This window comes from Sphaeramia orbicularis, chromosome 18 (assembly GCF_902148855.1).
Source record: "Sphaeramia orbicularis chromosome 18, fSphaOr1.1, whole genome shotgun sequence".
Taxonomy (NCBI): domain Eukaryota; kingdom Metazoa; phylum Chordata; class Actinopteri; order Kurtiformes; family Apogonidae; genus Sphaeramia; species Sphaeramia orbicularis.
Genome location: NC_043974.1, coordinates 34,622,421 through 34,648,846, shown reverse-complemented (window position 1 = coordinate 34,648,846; position 26,426 = coordinate 34,622,421). Strand labels below are relative to the sequence as shown.

Below are 26,426 nucleotides of genomic sequence, written 5' to 3'. Positions count from 1 at the left end.
GTTTTTCCACACAAAAGCATTAAGATTTCTGTATTTTGAACCTTGACTAAACTGCATTAGTTGAGGTTATTCATTTTAGTATTTTTAACAAGCTTCTTACAATTCAGCTGTAAGTTAGATAAAGCCAGGGATTGTGTATCATGTACATTAATGCACATGATCTGATACATGAAGAGAAAATAATATCCTGAGCTTATCCAAGTGTGAAGTACGTGGGTGTGCTGTGTGTAATTACAGTCCACTGTAATGGCTGACAAAACTAAAATAACTAATAATTTAAATAGATATTCAGTTATGGTTCTGCTTGGAAGGCTCTAACCACACTTATGTGGTCCAAACTGTAAAGAAACTGCATTGTACAAATGTATTATTATTATTAGTATTACTATTATGAAAAATGACAAAGTAATATTTAAGTTAAAGATGCACAATCATCAAGTTAGTGGTTAAAGCAGCCAATACTTATTCCACTGATTGTTATTTTCTGTTTATTTGGTTTTCTTGGTACTTATTCCCCCTTTTGTCACAAAGAAACAAATTAATCCTCATATTTAGTTTAATAGCCTTTTAGTCATTTTTCCACTATCTTTCAACAAGCATAAATTTAATTACACAATGTTATGATGGAACTTTTAATATAACAGATAAACATCTGCCACTGGTGCAGCGTTGTTTTAATGACTGTGGAAACGTCAGCAAGGCTGATACTTCTGTGCATCCCTAATTTGTAGAAATTTACAAGATGAACAGCTTCTAAAAAGACAAAGTTAACGGACAAATGCTCCTCCAAGTTGAAGGTTATATTCTCTATATAACCTCTAATGTTTAACTGTCACAAATAATAATAACAACATATTGGTTACATTTTCTACACTACTGAGGAGAAAGGAGCCTTACTTATATGTTACTGATGGTAGAATAATGTTTAAGGTGTGGATTTGCAAGAATCTGGCGATACAATAAAAATCAAAATACTAGTATCATGATTAGATTAGATTCAACTTTATTGTCATTACTCAGTATAAATACAGGGTAACGAAATGCAGATACGATATATCGCAGTTAATCACGATACTGTTGACAAGCCGACGATTTGTTCATTTTGTTTCTTCTTTTAAAAGACATACAACATAAAATTATACAGTCCACCAGGGATGTTTCATAGAATGAGTATAGTCGATGGATGGGGGTAAAGGCCACATTTGGGTTCAGCACTCACCAAGAGACAGTGAAATTGCTGCTGCGTGGAATTCCCATTCCCACAATGCACTTCATGACAAAATTTCTGAAAAGGCCCCAGTGACGTTTTGGTTTGTTATGTAAACAAGCAGACTGTGTTTATGATGGAATCATCTTTGAAGTTGTTCACCGTGAGGGAAGTGATTCAGGTGCATAAGCACAGAAAGACAAATGGATTAGTGATAATTAGGATATCACTGTGGTTTAACTAATCTGAAAAAAAAAAAAAAGTTGTGATGAAAGGCATACGCTACTTTAAAGTGCAGAATTTGGATAAATAAAGTTTGAACCTGTACAAAACATGCGCAAAAAAATTTAATACATAATTAAAATTATGTTTTATAGACATTACTGTTTAAAATCCTGCTCAAATGTTCATATTCTATTAGTTGTGAAAAGAATGCATTGCGTACAGTCCCTGAATCATCCAACATCAAAACATTATTTTAACGCAATCCCAACAAAGGAGCTCACATCTGCCTGTTTCAGACAGTACAAAGTGCTTTTAGGATGCTTGAAATAACAGGTTTGTTAAATCAGTTTTTAAAAAACTACATGCATGATCTGCAATATCACAATACTGCTTTTGTAGTATAGAAATGCTTGATAAAAAAAAGGGAAAAAAAAGAACCTCTGCCATGTTTGCATTTGAATAAATACCTGAAAATATTGACAGTACTTTTTAATATCCATACAGTATTGTGAAATGAAATATCGTGATATATTGCGGGACCGATATTTTCTTACAACCATAATTATGTTAGAAGAGAAAAAATTATCTTCTAAAACACAAATAGTGTCAGATTTAGTTAATGCACCCAACTCATGTCATTAATAGATGATCATTTTTCTGCTCATCATTTAAACTACAATCTTCTAATTCTTTTGTCATTTACAGATTGTTCAGTCTCTAAAACATCAGAAAATGGTAGGACAACATGTTTCCCCAAGCCTAAAGATAACCTTCTCAAATGCCTCCTTTGCTCCAAAAGTCAGAGATATTAAATTTACTCCTGTAAAAAGGAAAACAAAACGGGAATATAGTCAGCTTTAAGAATCTCCAGTCAGACAATGCCTTGACAAAATTGCTGAAAACTATTGGGTTAGTTGAATAATTGCTGCAGCTCTGGTTTGGCCTTATTTCCAAAGCCCAGACAAAAAAAAAAAAAAAAAAAGTCACATTCTGGTCTATTTGTTGCGTCAGAATCACAGTCGTCATATCCAAGTCCAGGGTGAAATAAGCCACCAAAGTTGTGCAAAAACCTCTTCACAACAACAACAGCAACATGACACCCCAATCACTGACATGTTTGCAAACAAGCAGCAAATGAGAAACCTTATGTAGAAACACCGGCAGATTTCTTCAATGCATGTATGAAAAACAGACATAACCTTCAACAGACACCGTTTATGCTTCGACTTATAAAACCTGACCAGGACTGCATTTATCATATCTTTGCTTATTAAAAAAGCAAACATTATAAATACATTAAATCATTTAGAACTTTTACCCATTTGCCTGACTGTGGTAGAGAAATTCCAAGTTTTGTTTTAAATAAACTATAGAAGACTATTTCTAATGACATTCATTTGTCTGGGTAGTTTCATAGATGATAAATGATGGTGATCTGTTTGGTACAGAGCAGGATGACTTTATAATGCAAATCAAACTGAACTACTTATTCAGGAGTGCATATAATTTAATCTAAATAAATAAATCTGCATTATAATACTAGAGCACAAGAATTAAATGTGATTTCCATTGTGCAATTATAATATTCAGGTTTTTTCTTTATATGAAGCACAATTCCGGTGATGGTGTCGTACTAAAGTCCACACAAATTAGTCAAATGCATGTGTAGTGTCCATAACAATCTTCTTTTCTCATGCTATACATCCATTCCTGCCAGTAACTATTTTTAGATTTACTGTTAAAAGTACCCAAGTTGCAGTACATGAGAGCAAATACATGATTCATTGGATTCCCTCGCATGTCCCTAAATCAAGGTCAAAACCCACTGCCTACATAACACCAGCAAAAATAGAAACAGCCATTCAGCTCAGACATGCACGCGAAATATCACATGCATTCCAGAAAACTGTCAGTATTCTGGTCCACATTACATGTCCTGTTGCCTGACCTTTAAATAGCTCATATTTCACATAGTTAGGTTACAGTCAGGAGTCACAGTGGCGCTAATAAATAAATGCTCATCTACATTTGACACTGCTCTTGACATTTTCACTGATGCACATAATTTGGCCGATCATGTCAAAGCAAAAAGCCTTATTATTATTTGGACATAATGGATGTAGACAATCTACTGCACTAAAAATAAAACCAGCTACCTGTGTAAACACATCGTAGTGGGGGCTTTTCCACAAAAGGTTTGGATCTGGAACAGTTATTGCACAATATCAAACAAGATTTACACTGTTCAACATCTGCTGAAGTGTTACAAATTAAATGCAACCGACATTAAAAAAAAATAAATAAATAAAAAAAATAAAAATAAATAGAGCTTTCCACTCATGCACAAACAGGGGCTTGAACTTTGTCAGGTTGTCAACTTAACCTTCCTGCTGCTTCATCCATCTGTTAGGTTTCTTAAAATATAAACCACAAAGAGCTAACGGAAAATAAGCACCGATTTTTGGGTTCCTTTTTACTTAACTGGCAACGTGGTTAAGGGCTATGAGAAAGGCGTCTTAAAAACCTTCCTGAAATTCAGCCACAATTTTAATTTGCCATTAATCACAATTGTGAGGCAGTCGTCAGCGCCACAAACAGCCTCCCCCACGTTGGTGGATGCTAACACAGAAACACAGGCCACAAGAGAACATATTGTTGTTGAAGAAAATGACTTACTTCAATCTCCATTTGCATATGTTTCACCTTTTATTCTAAGTACAAAGCACAAACATTGGCTATTGTCCCGCTTGAGATGGTGCCACAAGGCAGAAATATTTCATTAGATAAACACTTGGAAGAGGAAGCTTGGCACGGCGCCTCTCCCCAAAAAATTTCAGTCGAGGCTTTCAGTGTGTGCAGCCAATGTGTGCTCTTAGTGCAGGCATGTGAGTGCACAGCGTCCTGTTCCCCTGGAGGCCTCCACTCACCGTTTTCAGCAGAAACCAGCCCCAGATTAAAAACACCACATTCTTTTTTTGTTTTCCCATCACTGTTAAGACGAACCCTTCCACCTCCTCAACCTTACCCCGTTGCGTAGGCTGCTTTTAAGGACTCATTAAAGTGTAGTGGTAGACTGACATCCCACTGCTGTCTCACGAGGGGAAGAAAAGCCCCTAAAAACTATACTACAAACACATCGACTCAATACAATATTTCACTGAAATTACAAACTCTAATGCATCTAATTACTGTTATCTGTTAATCTACCAATTACGGTCTCAATAAGCCGTCTATAACAAATGTCAAAGGTCATTTTTATGTATTTAATAACCTTTATCTAGAGGGTACCTTCAAATTTCTACAAGATACATTTTAAAGACCACATTAGAACAGAATTTAATGCCCATTTCTCAGCCACACTGGCAAAAATGTCTAACTCCTAGAATTTAGCAAAATGTATTAATTTACTCCAATGCCTTGATTCCTACTGTTCTGAGTCATTTCTAACTGGGGGCTGTAAAATTAGTGATAATTGGTTCCTAATTTCAACAAAAATTGTCAGGTTGGAACTGAGTAGATGAACATAACTTTCTTTGCAGCTTGGACATTTCTCAGACATATTTAAGGCAACATAACTTAAGACCTACCATATCAAATTGAATACTTTTTAAGGACTTTTTTTAAGGCATTAAATGCAGACTTTTTAAGACCCTGTGGGAACCCTGGTTACTGGTACACTGACATTCCACTGCCGTCTCACAAGGGGAAGAAAAGCCCCTACAAATTATAGTATAAAAATGTTGAGTCAATACAATACTTCACTTAAATTACAAACACTGATGCATTTAATTACTGTTATCTGTTAATCTACCAATTATGTTCTCAATTAGCCATCTGTAACATAGGTCATTTTTATGTATTTAATAACCTTTATCTAGAGGGTTCCTTCAAATTTCTACAACATACATTTTAAAGACGACTTAGAACAGAATTTAATGCCCATTTCTCAGCCACACTGGCAAAAATGTCTAACTCCTAGAATTTAGCAAAAAGTATTAATTTACTCCAATGCCTTGATTCCTACTGTTCTGTGTCATTTCTAACCTGGGGCTGTAAAATTAGGGATAATTGGTTCCTAATTTCAACAAAAATTGTCAGGTTGGAATTGAGTAGACGAACATAACTTTCTTTGCAGCTTGGACATTTCCTAGACACATTTAAGGCAACATAACTTAAGACCTACCATATCAAATTTAATGCTTTTTAAAGACTTTTTTAAGGTATTAAATGCAGACTTTTTAAGACCCTGTGGGAACCCTGGTTACTGGTACACTGACATCCCACTGCTGTCTCACAAGGGGAAGAAAAGCCCCTAAAAACTATACTACGAACACATTGACTCAATACAATACTTCACTAAAATTACAAACACTAATGCATCTACAAACTGTTGTTATCTGTTAATCTACCAATTATGTTCTCAATTAGCCATCCATAACAAAGGTCATTTTTATGTATTTAATAACATTTATCTAGAGGGTTCCTTCAAATTTCTACAACATACATATTAAAGACAACTTAGAACAGAATTTAAATCCCATTTCACAGTGACACTGGCAAAAAAAACTGTAACTCCTAGAATTTAGCAAAATGTATTAATTTACTCCAATGCCTTGATTCCTACTGTTCTGAGTCATTTCTAACCTGGGGCTGTAAAATTAGCAATAATTGGTTCCTAATTTCAACAAAAATTGTCAGGTTGGAACTGAGTAGACAAACATAACTTTCTTTGCAGCTTTAACATTTCCTAGACACATTTAAGGCAACATAACTTAAGACCTACCATATCAAATTTAACACTTTTTAAAGACTTTTTTAAGGCATTAAATGCACACTTTTTAAGACCCTGTGGGAACCCTGGTTACTGGTACACTGACGTTCCACTGCCATCTCAAAAGGGGAACAAAAGCCCCTAAAAACTATACTACGAACACATCGACTAAATACAATACTTCGCTAAAATTACAAACACTAATGCATCCAATTACTGTTGTTATCTGTTAATCTACCAATTATGTTCTCAATTAGCCGTCTGTAACAAAGGTCATTTTTATGTATTTAATAACCTTTATCTAGAGTGTTGCTTCAAATTTCTACAAGATACATATTAAAGACAACTTAGAACAGAATTTAAAGCCCATTTCACAGTGACACTGGCAAAAAAAAATGTAACTCCTAGAATTTAGCAAAATGTATTAATTTACTCGAATGCCTTGATTCCTACTGTTCTGAGTCATTTCTAACTGGGGGCTGTAAAATTAACGATAATTGGTTCCTAATTTCAACAAAAATTGTTGGGTTGGAACTGAGTAGACTAACATAACTTTCTTTGCAGCTTGGACATTTCTCAGACACATTTAAGGCAACATAACTTAAGACTTACCATATCAAACTGAATACTTTTTAAAGACTTTTTTAAGGCATTACATGCAGACTTTTACAGACCCTGCGGGAACCCTGGTTACTGGTACACTGACATCCCACTGCTGTCTCACAAGGGGAAGAAAAGCTCCTCCAAATTATAGTATAAAAATGTTGAGTCAATACAATACTTCACTTAAATTACAAACACTAATGCAGCTAATTACTGTTGTTATCTGTTAATCTACCAATTACATTCTCAATTAGCCGTCTAAAACAAAGCTTATTTTTATGCATTTATTAACCTTTATCTACAGGGCTCCTACAGGTTTATACAAGATACATTTAAGACTTTTTAGGACAGAATTTAATGCCCATTTCACAGCCATACTGGCAAAAATGCATTACTCCTAGAATTTACGAAAATGTATTTATTTACTCCAATGTCTTGATTCCCACTATTCCAAGTACTTTCTCACCTGGGCCTGCGAAGTTAGCAATAATTAGTTCCTAATTTTATTATAAGTCAGGTTGGAACAGGTGGAACTGAGTCGACAAATGTTACTTTCTTTGCAGTTTGGACATTTAATAGACACATTTATGGCAACATAACTGGAGATGTACCATATAAAATTTAATGCCTTTTAAAGTCTTTAAAGCATTAAATGCAGATTTGGAAATTCAAGACTTGCAAGACTTTTTAAGACCCACAGGAACCCTGGTTACTGGTACACTGACATCCCACTGCTGTCTCCCAAGGGGAAGAAAAGCCCCTAAAAATTATAGCATACTAAAATTATAAACACTAATGCAACTAATTGCTGTTGTCATCTGTTAATCTGCTATTTATGTTCTCATTAGCCTTCTGCAAAAAAAAAAGGTTAATTTTATGTATTTATTAATCTTTATCTACAGGGTTCCTTCAGGTTTCTACAAGTTATATTTTAAACTTTTTAAGACTACTTAGAACTGAATTTAATGCCCATTTCACAACCATACTGGCAAAAATTTGTGATTGCTAGAATTTAGGAAAATGTATTGTTTTTTACTCCAATGCCTTGATTCACAATATTTCAAGTCATTTCTCACCAGGGGCTGCAAAGTTACTGGTTCCCAATTTCAATATAAATTGTCGGGTTGGAACTGAGTAGACTAACATTATTTTCTTTGCAGTTTGCACATTTAACAGACATTTAAACGATACAGCCAACAAGTTTATGGCAACATAACTTAGGGTCAAATAAAGGTCTTGAATCTTCAACAATTAGTAATAAAAACATTGAAAAGTAGATAAAGAAAAACAAGTGCAAGTTATGAAGTCTGCCTCAAGAAATCTCAGTCTGGATTTAACTGTTTCTATTCTTTCTGCAGCCGATTCCATGCATAAGGTGTACACAAAAGCCATGTAAGACGTTTTAAAGTGTAAAAAATGCTACTTCTACAGACGAAACGTACACAATAAGATCATTTTTCCCTCAAATAATCAATAGTTAAAACCTTAAGATTCACACTGACACTTCAGACAAAATAGGGGCAGAAAATTGCACCAATCAAAACATCATTTTCATTTCTATTCAGGTCTATATCTATGCATCATCATCCCTCAACCTGTGAAGCCAGCAGTACCGTCTCCGTTTCATAGATTGTGCTAATTAATTATGTGGAAAAGTAACTTTGAGTGGGTGTTTGGAAACATAATTTCACAGTTGATCAACTCTGCAGTACAGCTGTAAATCATCTGATGTGGAACCCGGTCTCAACCTGATGGGGATTTTTACACTGAAATCTTCTGCTTTTGTCAAACTGACACCAACATGACGTCTCCAAATCTTGACGTATCAATCCTAAACTTCCACTCAAGAACCTGAACTGGAAAAAAGCTTGCAGAGATTAATCCTATTCTACTCCACGTTTCCAACTGTCTACATGTATTCAGACACTAAAAGGATCTCCGATACCATTTTACATCAAAATAAAGCACTGCAGGTGAATCTAAGGCAATAACTGATATCTGAGGTTAAAATTAAGTATAAATCTATGGTCCTGTACAAGAGTAGGTCTTGTATTTAAACATAATGATGAGTGACTCAGGTGCAAGGGCAAAAAAACTCACATTTATGGTTTTGTAACATAAGAAATAATGTTAATACACATGAGCTTGACTCTAGATGGAGTCTGACAATAGATGAAAGTAGATAAAAGGTTATGGCTTACATTCACAGTCAGTTAATAATATATATATTTTTGAGGTATTCATATTGTTGTCACCCTTTTCTACAGGTTTATGACATGCTGCACATCTGTTTAATTTTTCCCAAAACTTCTGAAGATATTTTACTTTTCAGCTACATCTGAATAAGGCAAACTGTCCACTTTTCTTCGACCCATTAGCTCAGTTTAACTACATTTAATCGATTTCCTTTTTGTGCTCTTCAGACTACTTGATCTTTCATACTTGTAGTATAGAAATACTTTATTGTAAATATATAGGTGCATGTTAACACATATAGGTAGATTTAACATTTTAACTGTATCATTTGGGCACAATCTGACACAAATTAAATGAAAACAAAAACTAGGGCTGAGCGATACGACCATGGAATTAAGGAAATTTTTATCAATGTTATGGGTGTTAGAAGTGAAGACAAAACATGACTATAAAATATTCTTCCACATTAAACCTACACACAGTTAATATATTAAAACAGGTTGCATTTTGCAATTTCATTAAGAATGAGCTCCAGAAAAACCTCCATTTTTCAATTTAGGCACGTTTACTGATTTTAAGAAAGCAAAACATTGATTAATTGAGTTAATTCAATACACTACCCAGCTCTAACCAAACCTTATGATACAGTAGTAGATGTTGGATGTCATACTGCATCTATGCTACTTTTTTTCTTGTTTATCCTAAAACTATGAAATGATCTCTTCTTAATTGAGGTGACGTTCATGCATGAGGACACCCCCACACACACACACACCTAATCCACAAACAAATTAGGGGAATGAACATCACCTGAGGCCTCTGAAAAACCTGCATGTACTGTTCAGGTTGGAGGTATTTTATCAACGCCACACAGGTGTGGTTTGGCCCCTGACAACGTTTTTATTTTCTGCTCTAGGTATGTGAATTCATGTTGCCGTCTTTTCTGTTCTGCATTATCTGTATTTATGTTAAGAACCCCTTGAAATGAGATGGCTCATCTCAAGGGGTTTATCCTTCGAATACATTTTCAATTAACAGCTGCTTCAGTGAATGCCATCAAGCAATCTAATGAATGCAATACATGGCACGTATTGAATTAAATCTTTCATTTATATGATATAACAGGATAGCACTGAGTTCAGCATGGCCAGCTCAACATTAAGTTGGCAGTAAAGCCAAGTAAAGTTTCAAAAGGACCGTCATTTGGCAGCATTTATACCGACTATAATACTGCTGCCATTACCCTACAAATGACACAGATTTATTTATTTTTCACTTCTGAAGGAATCTGGTTCAATCTTTTAATAAATTTCAGCAATACACCACAACTTTAAGACACTTAATAGGATCACGACACAGGATGATTCAATACTGCAGCTCCTGACTTGCCTTCCTGTAGAACTTCTTAAACAGAGGAACCTGAAGCCAACAGTGAGATCAGCATGTACTGATGTGACACTGAGCACTTAAAGTGAGATGGCACGAATCTCTGCTACTCGCTCCTCAGAGGATTAAATTGACCAAGTATGCGTGACAAGCTGCAGAGTGAAGAACTCCACAGAGTGCACACACTGACATGCACGGCCTGTCCTTGAAAACTAAAAGCCCACAAGTAACAGTCCAAAATATCCCAGTAGAAAACACAGATGTGACTGGTCTACCCACACAGTGAGGTGTACAAAGCAAAGGCAAACGATACAAGATGAGTTGATGTAAAAAAACAAAAAAAACAAACTTGGATTCTGATCAGAAAACAGTGCGCTGTATCTGCATTACAGAGCACACATCAGTGAATGTAATGTTAAATGCGAGCGTTTGCAATTTAATACTAGAAAAAAGAACTACAGGGGAAAATTTCTTAGCTAAGAGACGCAAGGTGACATTAAATCAGGTCATGAGCCCAGGAAATATTAACACCTTTACTTTAACACACTGTGCACAGATTTGTTTTGAAATGTTTACGCACTGGGGTCAGTCACAGCAATACTGCAATTGACACTAAAGACTGTTATAGCCTTTTCATAGCACTTCCTAGATCAAATTAAGTGAAATGTGTCCATATGGTAAAGATAATTGATGAAAAAGTCATGTTCAGTTCCATATTAAACCTGAGGCTGCAGTACTAGTATTGTTTCTACTAAAGGAACACTGTTTAGCAGGTAAACAGTTCTTTTCCTCTCACTTTCCTACCATCATATTGATTTTGTTTTCAGACAAACTTTTAGGAATCAGAAATGAAGTGTCAACATGCATGCACTGTCATTGTGCTTCATAAAGTTTGTCTAAAGGCACCAAGCTCCAGTCTACAGGTTGAGAGCAGAATAGTAATGCAGCAGCTCCCTCATGCCAGTCGGAGTCAGTCAGAATAAAACTGAAAAGTGATGCAATTCAGAGTTATAATTGGCAGCTTGCCTCCAAAGCACAAGTGCACGATTTCTCACCAGTGCCTTTGGAAAAAAGGAATAATCCAGCGATGTTAATAGAAACCAGGAAAAAAAATATATTCACTACAGTCTGCCTCTAACGAAATTCAGTTGGTTGGTTTATTGCTCAAGAGACTGCAACATATGTTCATCAATACTGACTTGTTCTATGATTCTGACCAGAGGCACTTTTTTGCAGGCTTGCTGCTCCTGTTAAGTCTAACATGTCATTACTTGTGAAATGCTCTTAACATCAGTTTCTTTCATTTCATAATTTTAAAACTTTCCATTACTTCCATGTCAATTATTTAACACTTGAGAAATCTGAAATGATTTTGTCTAGTTTCTCATTTAAATAAGTTATATGAGAACACTGTTTCTGTAGCTGTACATGGGTTTATATGAGCTGGAACCATCCAGGTTCACGGACACTGCATTGCTATTGTGTAGTAATGACCTCCACATGCAGAGGAGGGCCACCCTGTGGCCGATGCACCATACAGACCCAGTAAAACCTCCTGTTCAGCCACTGATCTCAGACCAGATCTCCACTGCAGAGGCAACAAAGGAGATAGGGGGATGGGAAGGATACTTAAGGAGGACAAAGGGGACAAAATTGTTTTTTCTTTCCTGCTGAAGCCACCCACTGCATGCTAGCCCAGTTGTAAGGGTAGAAAACACTGCTGCGTGGAGCAGTGACGTGGCCTTTGGAAGTTCACCGACTGTCCTGCATTTTAGTCACTGTCAGCAGCCTTTATTTAAGGAGGCAAACGAGAGGCCTCAATAATACATAAAGACAACCACTCTTCTCTGCTCTCCCTTTCTCCAGCACAGAGGCTGCTCATGTTGTCCAAGTTGCATAAAGACCAACATGAAAAATGCGTAAAAGCAGCACATGTATAAATAGAACATAGTATTCTGTCCTATATGTATATATATGCACATTAAAACTGAAAATGTGAGAGCTGGCAGATATATCAAATTTAGAGCCAATAATTGTTTGCATCACTGAAACCATTGCCAAAACTATAAATATTACTGCTGCTTGAAATGAAATGCCAAAAACAAAGGAGCGTCTATCTGTCTGTCTGTCTGTGTGTGTGTGTGTGTGTGTGTGTGTGTGTGTGTGTGTGTATATATATATATATATATATATATATATATATATATATATATATATATATATATATATATATATGTATTTTAATGTTTAATCAGAGACTTGCAAAAAAAAAAAAAACGCATTTTTCTCTTCAACTGTATTAAACATGTATCGCTTAGGATTTACTTTAACAGGTTTGAATTCGGTCTAGTCTGAGACACGCTAAGGGTCTCTGCTGTTCGAGAAACCACACCTTCAAACCTTCAGACATTTCTACTTGTTTTTTCTGGGTTTCCCCCTCCGCCCGAGGACCCAGATGTCCTGTGTTTTGGCAGCCTCCTGCTAAAATAACTGGTCCAGCTTTTAGCTGTTGGCTCACAGATATGTCATCTTTTCATGTCCTACCAGCTGATCATCACTCACCACAGACTACTGCCAGCTATAACTCAGACTGCTGCCACTTCAAGGCCAGATACAAACATAATAAGTAAAAAGAAATTTAAAAAATTGACTTTTAAAACTACAGATCACTTAGATTATTATCAGTGTTTAAACATAGCCACCATTCACTTTTGGGACTATTATGAGTTAAATTAAACAAAGAGTGATGTTTTTGGATTAATTAACACCTTCAATTGCAACATTTCCAGTCATTGTACACTAAGGACTCATTATAATTTGTTAATAGAATAATTAAATAGAAAACCTACATAAAATACACCTGACTTTTTGGCTGCACACCTGAAAATGCATTTAAAGATAAGCCTATGAAGTTAAAACGTTATTGGGTTTTAAATGAGGTAATCTGCTGCAGTCTTTGCCTCTGTGGGCCATGCTTTTGCTAATTAGACACAACATGGCCGCTGTGTAATTGATCATGTGCGTCACCTGCGCTAACTGCGCAACACACACACACTGCAAATGAAAGGCGTTTCTCCTCAATTTAACGCCAACATTTAACAACTACCTGCGCTTACAGCCTGGCTGAAAATGTTTAAAAGCCGTAGTTTTTCGTCTCTGGTCTTAAATTATGACACACTAACAAGCAGCGCGCATTTTTTGCTATTTTAATTTGCGCCTTTTTATGGTTGAATAGATACATTTAAATGAGTAAATTCAACGAGCTAAATTATCGCAAAATAGTGTGTGCGTCTTTTTTTTCGTCGTTTATAAATGTTACACCCTAGTTAGCTTGAAAGAAAAAGCAAAACTGCGACGAAAGATGGAGTTTATAGGAGAAACAAAATGTCGGACGCGGCGGCTTTGCTAGCTAACAGCGTTTTAGCGCATACATTAGCGGCATACAATAGCGGCACCGCTGATAATAGTTTGAAATATAAGTTACATATATATAGAGAGAGAGACGATACTATTCTTTTCGTCGTATCTTACCTTGAGATGTTGAACCGGCGTTATTTATCGATGTAAAGTGTCGGAGTCAAACTTTAGGTCGCAGTCTTCCCGCAGTAGAATAGGGGGCGGAGACGGCGCGCGGCCACCCTAAGTAAACTAATTACAGGCTCAGCCAATCAGAGCAGCCCGCAGTCTGTAACCCGGAAATAGACTATTAATTCATTGATTTGCTGCAGGTGTACTTTCCTCTTTGTTGTATCTATCATTTCCAGCAAAAAAAAAAAAAAAAGTCACTGCAAATGAAACACAGCCCTGAAATGATCCGGAGCCTGCCTACCCCTTTCCTAAGTCCACAGGGCCTCCCCTTTCAGGAAATATAATCAATTTACTCCCGATCTATGAAATATATTGTATTTTTCCATTTTACTGACCCTAGTCTAACCTCTGCCTGCAAGACAAACACACTGTAGGCTATGTATAATTCATACTAAGGACAAAAAAAAGAGAATTCTCATAAATTAAGAGTGGATTTTAAAATATCTGAATATAGACTTCCCCATAGTTTCACAGTAGAGATGCAGAAATCGCTTATGACAGCAGAGCTTAATATCATCCAGCAACTCCAAGTAACACACAGGTTGCACTTAACCTACATTACTACAGCTTTGAGAACCGTTTCTTTTACTTTTACATGAAATCTGGTTAGATTTACGTTTAGATGGGCTATTCACACACACAAAAAAGCAAGTTTTTCCTCAAAGATCAGACTGAAAATCCCTTTCCGTGCACACTACAGCATCTACTATTGTATGAGAAATGCCACCTAGACTGTAAAAAAACAGTGCACTGTGTATATTATTTGCAGCATATTATTAAAACAGCCTACGTTGAATAAAAAAGACTAGTCTCCCACATTTTTTTTTTTTAATGCGCCTTATAAGCCGATATTCCTGCACACAAGAGCGGAAAATTAGTCTGTGAGATGTGGAAAGGACCACATGTTCGGATATAGCCTACTTATCCTTATTCTGTGAGTACAGTCACCGCAATTCAGAGTTGAAAAATCACTCGTCAGTGGAAACATGAATGCATCACGGTGACTGTCCTATTCGCGTTCACATGCAATTAAAAAAAAAAAAAAAAAAAAAAAAATCTCCTCCAGTGAATGCATGATCTGCTCCATTCACTGTCCGAAAAAAAAAGAACAGGCTTTTCAAATAAGAGAACGATTCTGAAATGCTTTCAGGTGAATGTAGCAAATGTGTAAAAAAATATCTTACCGTTTCTATAAATGAAAGTTATGGACGTCCTTTAGGGCAAACAATCTCTGAATGAAAACACCTGGCCAATAGCTCGTAAAATGATGAATTCCGCTCTGTCTTAGTTCAAACTTGGAAACATAAAAAGCCAACACAAACAAGATAAAATGAGGGAAATTAAATATTTATTAAATCAAAAACACAGAAATGATTTCCTTTCAAGCAAATGCATGAAACAAAAAAAGGGAAAAAGGAAAAAAGAACAGAAGAAATAAAAGGAATCAAATAATTAAAAAAGCCGGCTTCTGCCTGTCTCGCTCTTTACAGGTGCGCCACACAAATACGCGACATCACTGAGTGGAAACCAATGCAAGGAGGAGGTTGTCTTTAAAAGGAAGATAGTCCTGCCGGCAAATATATAGGGCCGTATCACAGCGTGCCTATACCTCTCCGCTCTCTCTCTCGTTTCATCCATTCAACCTACACATGAACACGCATTGGACGCGGAAGTATACCCAGAGCAGCTCCATCCACCGCTTATGCACACGCAGCCTCTTCAATGCCATTGGCTCGGACGCGCGTCTCCACATCAGAACATGCCATTTGTCCTCGGCCCAGTCACTCAAAGCGATCAAGCATTTTTCCTAAATATGGCATTTGAAGTCAAACATCGCCTTTGCCGAGACGAGCAGGCGGGAATAACACCGTGGCTTGAGAGTAATTCAGGGTTTTTTCTGTTTTTGTTTTTTTCCCAGTCTCTCTCTTAAATATGTTTTACACCACAACGGGAAAAAAAAGTCTTTGTTTTCTAACTGTGATGCGTTTAGGGGATTCAATTACACACATGAGAATAACTACACTATAATAATATCATCAACGCATCACCATCAGCGCTATTTTTGCGACCCCAGCTGCGCCATTTATCAAGAGCTTTTGTTTCAGCACCGCGGACAGCTCCGGTACAGTAACAGTGAGGTCTTTGAACGCATCATACCATGCTTCCCACTGTCTGCCACACACGCTTACAGTCAACGGTCAGCACTCGACCTACACGGTGCACGCAAACGCATCACGTACACTCCCCTGTGGATGCTTTTCAATCCCCTCTGCTGTGATAGTGGATCAGCGTCAGTACAATGCAACACCCAGCAGACACTACAGGGGTGGGGGTGGGGGTGGGGTAGGGGGGTAGAGGCAGCGTCAGTCCATCCCATGTATGTCTTATGTCTGTTGGCGACTTTCTCTCAGAGGGTGGAGCAACAGTTAGACTCACATGGACGTAAGCGAAAGGGAAACCGAGGCTTCCAGCAGGAGAGTCATTCACACTGTGTATGTTGAATGTTGAAAGAAAACTGAGGAATTTGGGTCATTTTTGTTCGATTTGTTGATTATTTTGCTCATTTTGTTGGTTATTTTGTTTGATTTGTTGATTATTTCGCTCATTTTGTTGATTATTTTGTTCATTTTGTTGATTATTTTGCTCATTTTGTTTATTTTGTTGGATTTGTTGATTGTTTCGCTCATTTTGTTGATTATTTTGTTCGATTTGCTGATTATTTTGTTCATTTTGTTGATTGTTTTGTTCGATTTGTTGATTATTTCGCTCATTTTGTTGATTATTTTGTATGATTTGCTGGTTATTTTGTTCATTTTGTTGATTATTTTGTTCATTTTGTTGATTACTTTGTTCAATTTGGTGATCATTTTGTTCGATTTGGTTATTTTGTTCATTTTGTTGATTATTTTGCACATTTGGTTGATTATTTTGTTCGATTTGTTGATTATTTCGCTCATTTTGTTGATTATTTTGTTTGATTTGTTGATTATTTTGTTTGATTTGTTGATTATTTCGCTCATTTTGTTGATTATTTTGTTAACTTTGTTGATTATTTTGCTCATTTTGTTGATTATTTTGTTCGATTTGCTGATTATTTTGTTCATTTTGTTGATTGTTTTGTTCGATTTGTTGATTATTTCGCTCATTTTGTTGATCATTTTGTACGATTTGCTGGTTATTTTGTTCATTTTGTTGATTATTTTGTTCATTTTGTTGATTACTTTGTTCAATTTGGTGATCATTTTGTTCGATTTGGTTATTTTGTTCATTTGGTTGATTATTTTGCACATTTGGTTGATTATTTTGCTCGATTTGTTGATTATTTTGCTCATTTTGTTGATTATTTTGTTCGATTTGTTGATTATTTCGCTCATTTTGTTGATTATTTTGTTAATTTTGTTGATTATTTTGTTCATTTTGTTGATTACTTTGTTCGATTTGTTGATTATTTTGTTCGATTTGGTTATTTTGTTCATTTTGTTGATTATTTTGCACATTTTGTTGATTATTTTGTTCGATTTGTTGATTATTTCACTCATTTTGTTGATTATTTTGTTTGATTTGTTGACTATTTTGCTCATTTTGTTGATTATTTTGTTAATTTTGTTGATTACTTTGTTTGATTTGTTGATTATTTTGTTTGATTTGGTTATTTTGTTCATTTTGTTGATTATTTTGCACATTTTGTTGATTATTTTGTTCGATTTGTTGATTATTTCGCTCATTTTGTTGATTATTTTGTTCAATTTGTTGATTATTTTGTTTGATTTGTTGATTATTTTGTTCATTTTGTTGATATTCTATTCTGTTCTATTCCAAGGAAGGGTGAAAATGCATCATTATTAAGATATAAAATACATGAAAAAAAAAAAAAAAATAGCCAAAACTCTTACTGGGTCTTAGGTGGATATACACCGGGGCAAAAAAAAAAAAAAAGAAGTGTAAACTTACATTTACCGTTACATACTTGTGATTGTGGATTTTATGTGAGCAGTTGCACCCCATGGGAATGAATAACATACAGTCTGTGTTCAATGTTGAAAGAAAACTGAGGATTTTTGGTCATTTTTGTTCGATTTGTTGATTATTTTGTTCATTTTGTCGATTATTTTGTTCGATTTGTTGATTGTTTTGCTCATTTTGTTGATTATTTTGTTAATTTTGTTGATTACTTTGTTCGATTTGGTTATTTTGCACATTTTGTTGATTATTTTGCACATTTTGTTGATTTTTTTTTTCATTTTGTTGACTATTTTGCTCATTTTGATGATTATTTTGTTCAGTTTGTTGATTATTTTGTTCATTTTGTTAGATTTGTTGATTATTTTGTTCGATTTGTTGATAATCTACTCTATTCTTTTCCAAGGAAGTGGAAAAATTCATCATTATTACTTAAGATTAAAAAAAAAAGAAGAAAAAAAAAAAAAGCCAAAACTTTCACTGGGTCTCAGGTGGCTATAGACTGTGGCAAAAATAAATAAATAAAATAAAAAAAATTATGAGGATTTTACATCCATACTATAACATAATGGGATAAATATCAGTCAATAACAATAAAATAAAATACAAATGTGGTACTCTTTTTTGACCTTACTATATGACTTTTATATTTATATATAAACCTGTACATAACTGTTGTATTGTTATGATTATGGCTTATATATGAGGATGTTGATTCTATTCTATTCTATTCTATTCTATTCTATTCTATTCTATTCTATATCTTTGTCCTCTGTAGGGGATATGAGTTTCACAGTTTTACTTCACAAAAACATAAAATAAAAAAATATATACAATATATATCGGTAAAATGTAACTGTTACATCATGGCATTCCCAATCAAGACAATTATTAAACATAAAAAAGCCAAAACTTTTATTTTCCTGGCTCTCATGATAAAATAGGCTCTGACAAATAAATAAATAAAAACCCAAAACCATGGGTATTTTACAGTTATAATATTGCATAATGGGACAAATGTCAATCAAAATCGAACCATATAATAACAGTAAAAACATACATACTGTATAAAAACATGTACCCTGTTGTGTCAGGACTGGATATCTATTCTATTCTATTCTATGAAAGGCAAAAAAAAAAAAAAAAAAATCTGAAAAAAGGTAAAAGAAAAAAAAAAAGAAAAAAAAAAAAAGAAAGAAACTAAAATAACTTTGAGGACTTCGCATTTAAAAAAAAAACATACATTCTGTTGTGTTTATATCTTGTTTATATTGTACACTCTTTTTATTTTATCTTACTTTTACAAATATGGTACTTTTTTGAAATTACTATGTGACTTTTATGTTTATACCTGTACATACATGTTGTATATTTGTGATTGTGGATTACATGTGAGGATGTCTATTCTATTCTATTCTATTCTATTCTATTCTATTCTATTCTATTCTATTCTATTCTGTTCTAGCTCTGGTAAATAATCTAACTATGTGGTTTTACATTCATAATCTTGTTACAGGAAACATTCAGCGTAATAGGATAAATATGAACCAAAATCCAGTTGTACAATGAATAATAATTAATCAAACTGAACAATGAAAACATGAACACACATTTATATTCACACACACTTTCACCAACACCTACACAACAAATCTACAAACGTCGCTCACCTGTGTACGCCATATAACCTCAATAATTAATGAAAAAAAGCATGAAACATCTTTATATATACACATTTCATAATAAATACAATTCATGTTTGCGTCTGAAAATGTGTTTATTGTTCGTCTTCACTCCCATTTGTTGTACTTTTAGTCTCTGTGTTGTTTCTTAAAAGTCCATGTAAAGTAAGAAGTACACGTGACATAATTTATGTAAATATAAAACGTACATGTTGTGTCCTTGTTGAATAAAAATTAAATTCATGTAACTGTACAAACAAAAAGTAGCTTTAGTCGAGGAAACAGCCTTTAAAATGTGTCGGAATAAGAAGTTCAAGTCCTGTTTTCATTTTCTTGTATAAAAATGTCAGAAAGATTTGGAAATTAATGAACAGAAAATGAAAAAAATCTCACTTATCTGCATTTAAAATAACTTTAACCCTTTAACAACTACAATCTCACCGGCGCTACATTTTGCGCTTTACACCATTGAAGTTACTGTATCTCCTGAACTGTTTATGCTATCCACAAAATTCAAATGGCATCTGAAAGGTGAGATCCGGAGCTTTCCGACACTATATAACACTTAACGACAGCAAAGTGAGACTCTATTACAAGTAGAAAGGAACTTCCACACAGGCTATAAAACGCCTGGAAATAACAAAATACATGAAGCCATAATATGGATACTGAATGTTCAAGAGCAAAAAGCATGTTTGAGTAGATGTAAAATAGTTGAAAGTTTATTTCTGCAATCTCAAACAGTTTCATTATGGACATTTACAGTTGTTTCTGATCATAAATATGCTAAAAACTTCTAGTCTGTTTTTTTCTTTTTTACTAAAACACACTGTTTTAAGCATTTATTATTTATACTAATGATAACACTGGTCAACAACAAATTTATTGTTTCAGTTTTTTGAGCTGATTTAGGATAATTTTGGTGTGCTGAATCTAAAAATCACATTAATTTTGCTCAGTTAGGTCAACTTTCTGAACTATGCTACATATTGGCTTTTTAACATTTTTGCTTACATTTATGGGCATTTTCACATCATATGATACAAAATTCTTTCATATTTCATGCAATAAACGAGTTCTGAAGATTTTACTTTTGCCAATTTATGATTAATGTTTTTTTTAATATTACAGGTGAATGAAATGGCTTTGACTAGAAGATGTTGCAAAAATAAGCCTGACGTATTCTGCTACATCTGCGCTGAATACACCATTGTACCTAACAGGAATCCTGTTGGAAAATGATTTTTTTCTCTTAAAACCTATTTTGGGTGAGAACTATATAAAAAAAATCAACTGATAAAGTCACAAAAATGTAATCAATTTTGTGAGAAGATCAAATTTTTCAAAATCAAATTAGCAAAAAAACCCTGACCTGATTGAGAAAAACAGATGTCATTTTTGGATTTAGCGGTGCAAAATGGTCCTAATTCAGTTGAAAAAACCTAGACAACTTGCAAAAAACATTTTTTTGTAACCCAGTGTAATAAATGGCCAGAAAGTTGAAAGTTAAGTTACTCCTGAAAACAAATGTGCAAAAGAATTGGCAAAAAAAGACATTTTCTGACACTTTTATCGCAAAGAAAACATGAAGACACCTAGGCGCCCTGTTATAATGGCAGTCTTAAAAAGGGGTAACTCAGTCGTTCTCAACCTTTTTTGGCTTGTGACCCCATTTTAACATCACAAATTTCTGGCGACCCCAGACACTCAAAACAGAGACTGCTAAATTTTTTTTTTTTTTTTTTTGGATCATGTAATAGTTTATTATACTATGTTGCAAATAAACATTAATTTTAGATGACATTTAGTCTATATAATGTATATTATTATGGATGGAGGCAGAAAAGCCAGGTGTAGATTACTGCACAAAGTGAGAACTTGATTGTCCTTGGTCAGGATATGTACAGTCAGTCCAGCTTGGATTTCCAAGGCTGACAATTAATACTGAACAAACAAAACTCAAACTATGAATTATGAAAGAGCTGCAGCATCTGAAACTGACGACAATGAACATTTGACAGATAAACAGTACCACCATATAGTTTTTATTAGTAAGTTTTTAATTTTATCAGTTACTAGAAATTTCAGGCGACCCCATTTGAATTCCAGGTGACTCCAAGGTTGAAAAACACTGTTTTAGAGTGAAAAAAGTAAAATTGCATTATGACAATGTTTACATCTCCAAGCTATCCAATAAAAAATGTGAACCTGAAATTTATTAAGAAGTATAAGTGTTCATTTTAAGTGTCTCAGCTTCTCATGGGCATTACAAGTTACAGGTTACAGTGGATCTATAAATGCAAAAAACATTTATTAACAGGCAGAATATTACAACAGTTTCCGTTACATTTCCCCCAAAACAAAATCCAACAAAACATGGACGGGGGTCGCAAGTTGGGAAACTAACAAACTGCACAAAAAACAAGAAAAAAGGGGTAAAACCAAAGCAGGGCTCTTTTTAAGAGGTTCTATGGGGGGTTTAAGGGGTTTACAAGACTGCAAATTAATACTGAACAAACAAGAACTCAAACTATAAATGATGAAAGAGCTGCAGCATCTGAAACTGACCACAATGAACATTTGACAGATAAACAGAACCACAGTGCTTCAGTTTCAGCTTCAGTTTGTCATGTCTTTTATGGATTGGGATTGTCTCTGTCAACTCACCATATATTTTTTGTTAGTAAGTTTTTTTATTTTTATTTTTATCAGTTACTAGAAATTTCCCGACCCCAAGGTTAAAAAACACTGGGGTAACTCATCACTGATAGTTTAGCAGGTACTTCCAGTTATGAGAGTTCAGTCATGGAAAAAATTATTAGACCATCAAACGTCATCAAAAACAATGGTTATGCAATCAAGTACTAACTCCTGTGTGTATCATGTGACTAAAACAGACAGAACAGAAAACATGGAATGCCTAAAAGCACTGTTTTTGTCAGTACAATGCCATAGATCTTGATGTAAGAACTGAAGTGATTTTGGTTTTTATCAAGAAAACATGGAAAATGGACAGATATCAGCTCTGAAATTAAACTACTATGAGCTATTTTTGTTGTTATTATTATATTTGTCCAAACAAATGTACCTTTAGTTGTACCAGGCATTAAAATGAACACGAAATTGAAGAAAAAAAGGGTGGTCTAATAATTTTTTCTGCGACTGTATGTATTTCACACTGAAGTCAGACATTAACCTGGAAACTACTGTTTAATTATCTGTACAAAAAAAAAAAAAAAAAAAAACAATATATAGGTCACTGGTCCTTTCTTAAGAATAAAGTTGACTAATTAAATACAACAACTAAATGTGTTTAAGACGACTTTTCAACTATCTGTTTTTACATTTATTCCATACATGTGAACATAAATATGTCTTCTCTACTCCTTACATTTTCACAATAGACTCATTACTTCAAATTAATCATTATTTCTCTCATTGGAAAATAAACAGATTGGTTTTGGCGTCTTAACCCATAAAGACCCCGTGTTACTTTAACGGCAGCTTCCAAATGAATTTTTCTCTCTCATTCACCTTTCAGTTTCATCACTATTTATTATATTATCCTTTGTATTTTGTTTTTCTTCAATAAAAATCAGGTATTTTCCAATATTTAATCCACGGATCATGTTGATGTTCATAAAAGCTCAGATTAAAGTTAATTGTTATAATATCAGACACAGACAAAAATGAAGAAAATATGACTTTTTCAACAAAATTTGTCATTAACTGAACATCAAATCAAGTGTTTCCATCCACTGTCATTGATCCAATTCCGTGGGTTTTACTGGTGAATCAATGTTGTAGAAGATGACGGTGTTTCCATGGTAACTACGGAGCCTCTGAATGTCCAAATGGGTCATATCTGATGACTGTGAAAAGATGATAACATGTATTTTACACCAATTATTTACATGTATTGATAAGTTTTAATGGATCAAAAGTTATTAAACATTTTATATTGGTAGATGATGTTGGTCGGCAGTGGTTGTTTGGGTCTTTATGGGTTAAACGTGAACTTGTTTTCAGTGTGAAAGTATTTTTTGCTGCCGTTTTGACCAGAAAACGACATCTTATATCTCAATAAAGAATAAATAAATACATCTACCAGTGGATTTTCACATTATTAAGAAGACTTTTCAAGTATCTGTTTTTACATTTATTCCAAACATTTGAACATAAATATGTCTTCTCTACTCCTTACATTTTCACAATAGACTCATTACTTCAAATTAATCATTATTTCTCTCATTGGAAAATAAACAGATTGGTTTTGGCGTCTTAACCCATAAAGACCCCGTGTTACTTTAACGGCAGCTTCCAAATGAATTTTTCTCTCTCATTCACCTTTCAGTTTCATCACTATTTATTATATTATCCTTTGTATTTTGTTTTTCTTCAATAAAAATCAGGTATTTTCCAATATTTAATCCACGGATCATGTTGATGTTCATAAAAGCTCAGATTAAAGTTAATTGTTATAATATCAGACACAGACAAAAATGAAGAAAATATGACTTTTTCAACAAAATTTGTCATTAACTGAACATCAAATCAAGTGTTTCCATCCACTGTCATTGATCCAATTCCGTGGGTTTTACTGGTGAATCAATGTTGTAGAAGATGACGGTGTTTCCATGGTAACTACGGAGCCTCTGAATGTCCAAATGGGTCATATCTGATGACTGTGAAAAGATGATAACATGTATTTTACACCAATTATTTACATGTATTGATAAGTTTTAATGGATCAAAAGTTATTAAACATTTTATATTGGTAGATGATGTTGGTCGGCAGTGGTTATTTGGGTCTTTATGGGTTAAACGTGAACTTGTTTTCAGTGTGAAAGTATTTTTTGCTGCCGTTTTGACCAGAAAACGACATCTTATATCTCAATAAAGAATAAATAAATACATCTACCAGTGGATTTTCACATTATTAGAAGACTTTTCAAGTATCTGTTTTTACATTTATTCCAAACATTTGAACATAAATATGTCTTCTCTACTCCTTACATTTTCACAATAGACTCATTACTTCAAATTAATCATTATTTCTCTCATTGGAAAATAAACAGATTGGTTTTGGCGTCTTAACCCATAAAGACCCAGTGTTACTTTAACGGCAGCTTCCAAATGAATTTTTCTCTCTCATTAACCTTTCAGTTTCATCACTATTTATTATATTATCCTTTGTATTTTGTTTTTCTTCAATAAAAATCAGGTATTTTCCAATATTTAATCCACAGATCATGTTGATGTTCATAAAAGCTCAGATTAAAGTTAATTGTTATAATATCAGACACAGACAAAAATGAAGAAAATATGACTTTTTCAACAAAATTTGTCATTAACTGAACATCAAATCAAGTGTTTCCATCCACTGTCATTGATCCAACTCCGTGGGTTTTACTGGTGAATCAATGTTGTAGAAGATGACGGTGTTTCCATGGTAACTACGGAGCCTCTGAATGTCCAAATGGGTCATATCTGATGACTGTGAAAAGATGATAACATGTATTTTACACCAATTATTTACATGTATTGATAAGTTTTAATGGATCAAAAGTTATTAAACATTTTATATTGGTAGATGATGTTGGTCGGCAGTGGTTGTTTGGGTCTTTATGGGTTAAACGTCAACTTGTTTTCAGTGTGAAAGTATTTTTTGCTGCCGTTTTGACCAGAAAACGACATCTTGTATCTCAATAAAGAATAAATAAATACATCTACCAGTGGATTTTCACATTATTAAGAAGACTTTTCAAGTATCTGTTTTTACATTTATTCCAAACATTTGAACATAAATATGTCTTCTCTACTCCTTACATTTTCACAATAGACTCATTACTTCAAATTAATCATTATTTCTCTCATTGGAAAATAAACAGATTGGTTTTGGCGTCTTAACCCATAAAGACCCCGTGTTACTTTAACGGCAGCTTCCAAATGAATTTTTCTCTCTCATTCACCTTTCAGTTTCATCACTATTTATTATATTATCCTTTGTATTTTGTTTTTCTTCAATAAAAATCAGGTATTTTCCAATATTTAATCCACGGATCATGTTGATGTTCATAAAAGCTCAGATTAAAGTTAATTGTTGTAATATCAGAAACAGACAAAAATGAAGAAAATATGACTTTTTCAACAAAATTTGTCATTAACTGAACATCAAATCAAGTGTTTCCATCCACTGTCATTGATCCAACTCCGTCGGTTTTACTGGTGAATCAATGTTGTAGAAGATGACGGTGTTTCCATGGTAACTACGGAGCCTCTGAATGTCCAAATGGGTCATATCTGATGACTGTGAAAAGATGATAACATGTATTTTACACCAATTATTTACATGTATTGATAAGTTTTAATGGATCAAAAGTTATTAAACATTTTATATTGGTAGATGATGTTGGTCGGCAGTGGTTGTTTGGGTCTTTATGGGTTAAACGTGAACTTGTTTTCAGTGTGAAAGTATTTTTTGCTGCCGTTTTGACCAGAAAACGACATCTTGTATCTCAATAAAGAATAAATAAATACATCTACCAGTGGATTTTCACATTATTAGAAGACTTTTCAAGTATCTGTTTTTACATTTATTCCAAACATTTGAACATAAATATGTCTTCTCTACTCCTTACATTTTCACAATAGACTCATTACTTCAAATTAATCATTATTTCTCTCATTGGAAAATAAACAGATTGGTTTTGGCGTCTTAACCCATAAAGACCCAGTGTTACTTTAACGGCAGCTTCCAAATGAATTTTTCTCTCTCATTCACCTTTCAGTTTCATCACTATTTATT

General features: G+C 34.1%; 1 protein-coding gene across 4 annotated transcripts in view; it reads right to left on the bottom strand.

Annotated features, from left to right (window-relative positions):
• elavl2 (ELAV like neuron-specific RNA binding protein 2) overlaps positions 1-15,626 on the bottom strand; it is a 61,446-nt gene extending 45,820 nt beyond the window's left edge. Inside the window, exon 1 of one of the 4 annotated variants that reach the window (XM_030162684.1) lies at positions 15,161-15,626. The gene's annotated coding sequence lies outside the window, so the exon portion shown is untranslated. The remainder of the gene's footprint in view (positions 1-15,160) is intronic. The other 3 variants (XM_030162686.1, XM_030162685.1, XM_030162683.1) reach the window with 3 other exon arrangements.
• Positions 15,627-26,426: the final 10,800 nt, after the last annotated feature.